Here is a 6,442-nt window from a genome sequence, read left to right as displayed (position 1 = left end):
GATATTTGTATGCATGAATGAAATAATTGTTGATTGTTAGATGAAAAACAAATCTTGGAAAGTATGATTAGGGGAGAATTGAGTGAATCAACCCTATACACTTGAGTGACTAGAGCGGATACACATCCGGTGAGGGTTCGATCGCTCAATTATATGTTTCCACCCATGATCATTTTTCTTGCAAGTTTGTAAAATCTTTTAATAACTCAATTCAATTGTGGGTTGATTTGATTGTTATTTCTTTAGCCCTTGTATTTATATACGTATTCTTGGGAGTGATTTATTTTGACCAAGTAATTGTATTCATATAGATAGATTGCATGTAGATAGGTTGCATATAGTTAGTTTGCATTGAATAAATGTTGATACCCTTTGCTTCTTTCTTGATTTTAGCATGAGGACATGCTTAGTTTAAGTGTGGGGAGGTTTGATAAACCCCAGTTTTGTGGTTTATCTTGTGCTTATTTTGGGGGATTTTATCACCTTTTCTCACATTTATTCAATGAAATAGCATAGTTTTGTAATTCTCTCTTTATTTGTGCTTAAATGTGAAAACATGCTTTTTAGGCCCTTAAATTGGTAATTTTTATTCACCTTTGAAGAGAAAAGCATGAAAAGTGGAGAACTCATGGAAAAACAAGGATTGGAAGTGCATTCATGGACGCGCACGCATGACAGACGCGCACGCGTGGATAGAAAAATGCCAAGCAACGCGTACGCATGACCCACGCGTACGCGTCGATACTCGCACGTGACCTCATTAAAGTGAAAACACTGGGGGTGATTTCTGAGCTGCCCAGGCCCAAACCAACTCGTTTCTGAGAGTATTTCATGCAGAATTCAAGCTTGGGCAAGGGGGGAGCAATTGTTTGTAGTTTTGCATCATGTAGCTTAGATTCTAGAGAGAGAAGCTCCATCTTCTCTCTAGAATTAGGGTTTTAGGTTAATTTCATCTTAGATCTAAGGTTCAATTGTTGCTTTCATCTTGTTTCCTTTATAATTTCTTGTTCTAATGCTTCAATCCTTCTTGGTTCTCTTGTTAATTTTACTTTTATGCCTCTTTTATGTTCATGCACTCATGTTGGATTTGGATCTCTTTTAATGAAATTTAATGTTTGATATTCTTTTATTGTTGATTTTAGTTGTGAATTTAACTTTCCTTGCAATTGGTAGTTGGTAGGTTTACTGTTTTTTATCAATTACCATGTGTTCTTTTTATGCCTTCCAAGTGTTTGACAAAATGCTTGGTTGGATGTTAGAGTAGATTTTGAGCATTCTTGGCTTGGAAAGAGTAATTAGATAATCTTGAGTCATGAATACCCAACTTATGTTAGTGATCTAGAATTGTTAGTTAATACGATTTCCATTGACTCTAATCTCTTGCTAATTCAATTAGTGAGTTGATTAGGACTTTTGGATTGAGATTAGCTAGTCTTATTAGACTTTCTTCGAGTATGAGGATAACATGATACCCTCCTCCATCGTCGGGGATGATGTAATAAGATAAATTCTTGTGTATTATTGTGATATGATTAACTAGTCTTGTTTGACGTTCTCCCAATGTGAAGAAGACATGATACCTTCTTCCATTTGTTGGAGTTGACTAAATAAGATGAATTAATCATTGTATGACTAGGATAGAAAGCCTATACTCTCAATCCTTGCCATGAATGTCTCTCTTTATTACTTGCTTTCTTTAATTGCTTGCTTGATTTACTTTTCTTGCCTCTTTACTTCTTGCACCTTTATCAATTAACCCCTTTAATTGCTAGTCTAATTTACTTTTGTTTCCATTTATTTCCTCGCCAATTACAAAATCAAATCCCTTGCATCTTCATAGCCAATCATTGAGCACTTCATTGCAATTTCTTGTGAGACGACCCGAGGTTTAAATACTTCGGTTAATTCTTATCGGGGTTTGTACTCGTGACAAAACCTATTTAAATTTGATGTGAGAGTTGTTTGTTGGTTTGGAGCTATGCTTACAACAAAGTAATTCTTTTCTATAAGATGAAAATCTAGACAGACGATAACTTTCGCTATCAAGTGTCGATGTGAGAAGGATGGATATGCATATAATCACCGAAGCAGCAAGACGATGATGCATCACTATCAGGAATATAATTGCAAATGATAGAAAAAGAGCAAGAAGATCGGTATGTACCTGATGAATTTGAATGACGGGGAAGAAGGAAGAAGGAGCAGATCTTTAGAAAACGTGTAACGTGTAATCTAGGCAATGCTAAGTTCTTTTGTATTGGGTTGCAAATTGAGTTCATTGAAGGAAAGAGAAATATAAAAGTAAAGCTGAAGAGAGTTAAAACTCTAAACTGAATCAGATCTTTGTTGCTTTTGTTCTTCCTTCAATTCTAACAGTAATAACTGCCCATCAAAAAAAGGAACCACCTTTTTTCCTCAATAATATTATTTGAACATTTTATTGTGGACATATTTAATACGACACGACAGCTAATGATAATGGATGAACTTGAGAAGGCACAAAAGTACTAGCCGAATGTACTAACCTAATAAAAAAGAGACAGTAGATTAACAAGACCATATATGAAACAACAATGCAACAAGAATTAATAGCATCCACAGGATTCTCGTAACAAGAACTTATCGAATAAACTCCTTCTTTCAAACAATCTTAACGGGATAACCATCTTGGGAGACCCTCCCTGAAAAAAAGAAACCTGCTTCTGAATTTGCATTACCAACCCCAAAAAAATATTATAAATTGTGTACATCGGCCAAAGCCAAACTAGCTGTTTACTTTTCCAGCTGCCATTTAGTAAAGAAAAAAAACAAGCTTTTTTAACAAATTAAGAATCAAACATAGTTGACGGTGTTAGGGCTGACAATGGGTAAAGTAGGGTACGGTTTGGACTCTACCTTAACTCTACCCGTGAGTTGAAAACTTTTTTAAAATTCAACTCTACCTTACCCCTAGGTTGAGAATTTATCAACCCCACCTACACCCTAAAGCTCTCAATCCTACCTTACCCGCAGAAAAATCAAATTTTTTCAAACAAATATAAAATTCAATCATTCTATATTTCATATATATTAGTAAAATAAAAAAAATTAAGTTCAAACTAAAATTAAAAACAATAAAATCTTAAAAAAAAATCCAACATAAAATTATAAATATCATATTCATAAACTCACTTCTTTCACTATATAGGGGTGCGGTTAGGGTACGGTAGGATAGGGTAGGGTACACCATAAATCTGCACCCAATCCTACCCGCAAGCAAATCCTACTCGCACCCTACCCTACCGTAGCGGATCGGGTAAGAAGCCCTATCCAGCCGAGTTGAGACGGATTGGATCTCCACAGGTAGGGTACATGCTGCCAACTTTAGACAGTGTTCATCCATTACCTTTATCAAATGGGGTTTGATTATTTTGGTCTCCTCTATGATTGGGGCACAAAGACAGAGACTTTTGAAGTTTACCATCGAGATTTGATCCTTTTTTCAACTCGTCATTACTGGAATCGCATATGAACAAACATACACACAGAGAGAGTTATGATAAGACATTACATTAACAGAAAAAATTGATAAATCCAACAAAATAAGAAAGTGATAGATACAATAAAAAATGGCTTGATAAGGTCTCAATCAAAACCAAGACTTTAAGATAATAAAAGAGGTAAAAAGAGACGAGGGTAAAACCCAAATAGAGAATAAGGTATTCAACTATAGTTAGAATGGGGAGAGTAATGTCGGTGTAAGAAAGATGGAGATACATATAACCACCGAAGCAATAAGATAATGAGTCGATGATGCATCACTATCAGGAATATAATTGCGAATGAGAGAAAAAGAAGAAGACCGATACCTGGTGTACTTAAATGACCGCAAAGAAGGAAGAATGAGCAAATCTCTAAAAAACGTATAACATGTAATCTGCACAATGCTAACTTCTTTTATATTGGGTTGAAAATTGAGTTGCTAAATGGAAAGAGAGTTAAAAAAGTGAAGCTAAAGAGAGTAAAACTTCGAACTGAATCAGATCTCTATTGCTTTTGTTCTCTCTTCAATCCTAATAGTAATCGCTGCCCTTCGAAAAAACGAACCAACTTTTTTCCCTCAATAATATTATTTGAACATTTTATTACGGACATGTTTAATATGACACGACATGACACGACACGACACAACAACTAATGATAATATATGAACTTGAGAAGGCACACAAGTAGTAGTCGAATGTGCTAACCTGATAAAAAAGAGACAGTAGATTGACAAGACCATATAAGGAATAACAATGTAACAAAAATTAATAGCATCCATAGAATTCTCACAACAAGAACCTATTGAATAAACTCCTTTCTCCAAACAATCTTAACGGGATAACCATCTTGGGAAATCCTCTCTAAAAAAGGAAACCCGCTTCTGAATCTGCATTGCCAACCCCAAAAAAAGTTGCAAATTTTATACATCAGCCAAAATCAAACTAATTGTTTATTTTCTCAGCATGCCATTTAGTAAAGAAAAAGAAAAAGACAAGTTTTTTCAACAAATTAAGAACCAAACATAGTTGACGACGGCAATGGGTAGGGTAGGGTAGGTTTGGACTCTACTCTAACCCTATACACGGGTTGAAAACTTTCTTAAAATTCAACCATACCTTACCTGTGAATTGAGAATCTCTCAATCCTAATTCTATCCACACCCTAAAATTTTTAACCTTACCACCTGATGAGCGGATAATTTGTACCCTTTTTGGCATTGTTTTTAGTATGTTTAGTTACTTTTTATTATATTTTTATTAGTTTTTATGAAAAAATCATATTTATGGACTTTACTATGAGTTTGTGTATTTTTCTGTAATTTCAGGTATTTTCTGGCTGAAATTGAGGGACTTGAGCAAAAATCTAATTCAGAGGCTGAGAAAGGACTGCAAATGCTGTTGGATTATGACCCTCCTGCACTCGAAGTGGATTTTCTGGAGCTACAGAAGCCCAATTGGCGCGCTCTCAATTGCGTTGGAAAGTAGACATCTTGGGCTTTCCAGAAATATATAATAATTTATACTTTGTCTGAGATTTGATGGCCTAAACTGGTGTTAAACACCAGCCAGGGACCCTTTTCTAGAGTAAAACGCCAGAACTGGCACCAAAACTGGAGTTAAACACCCAAACTGGCACCCAAGCTGGCATTTAACTCCAAGAACAGCCTATGCACGTGAAAGCTTCAATGCTCAGCCTAAGCACACACCAAGTGGCCCCCGAAAGTGGATTTCTGCACTATCTGCACTTAGTTACTCATTTTCTGTAAACCTAAGTTACTAGTTAGTATAAAAACTACTTTTAGAGATTCATTTTTGGAACTTATGACATTTTTATATTTCATATTGTATCTTCTACAGCATGAGTCTCTAAACCCAATAGGTGGGGGTGAGGAGCTCTGCTGTGTTTCAATGGATTAATGCAATTACTACTATTTTCTATTCAATCACGCTTGATTCTATTCTAAGATACTCACTCGTACTTCAATATAGAGAATATGATGATCCGTGACACTCATCATTATTCTCAAATCTATGAACGCGTGCCTGACAACCACTCCCTTTCTATCTGAGCTCAACGTAGTCATTGGGCGACAGCTTGAGTGCGTATCTCTTGGGTCTCTGATCCTCGGACCGAGTCTGTGAGATTAGAACCTTTGTCTGGGATTTGGAAAGTCTAAACCTTGTCTGTGGTATTCTGAGTAGGATCTGGGAGGGGATGACTGTGACGAGCTTCAAACTCATGAATGTTGGGCGCAGTGACAGTGTGCAAAAGGATAGAGAGATCTTATTCCGACACTAATGAGAACCAACAGATGATTAGCCGTGCGGTAGCTGTACCTGGTATTTTTCATTAGAGACGAGAGATCCGACAGTTGATTAGCCGTGCAGAAACCGTACCTAGTATTTTTCATCAGAGAGGACGGATGGTAGCCATTGACAACGGTGATCTACCAACATACAGCTTGCCATTGAAGGGAGCCATGCGTGTTTGGAGAAGAAGACAGTAGGAAAGTAGAGATTCAGACAACAGAGCATCTCCGGAACCTCAACCTGTTCCTCATTACTGAATCACAAGTAACATTCAATTCATGCTATTTACTTTTCATAAACAAAATCAATTATATATCATTTGAATCTCATGACTAAGAATTACAAGATAACCATAGCTTGCTTCAAGCCGACAATCTCCGTGGGATCAACCCTTACTCACGTAAGGTATTACTTGGACGACCCAGTGCACTTGCTGGTTAGTTGTGCGGAGTTGTGAAAAGTGTGATCACAATTTCGTGCACCATCACCCTATTTGCAGGAAAATCAAAATATTTTAAATAAATTTAAATTAATTAAAAACAATAAAATCTTAAAAAAATACAACATAAAATTACAAATATTATGATCATAAACTCACTTCTTTCACT

Source organism: Arachis ipaensis, chromosome B04, assembly GCF_000816755.2.
Source record: "Arachis ipaensis cultivar K30076 chromosome B04, Araip1.1, whole genome shotgun sequence".
Classification (NCBI taxonomy): Eukaryota; Viridiplantae; Streptophyta; class Magnoliopsida; order Fabales; family Fabaceae; genus Arachis; species Arachis ipaensis.
Note: the sequence above shows the minus strand (reverse complement) of the source record.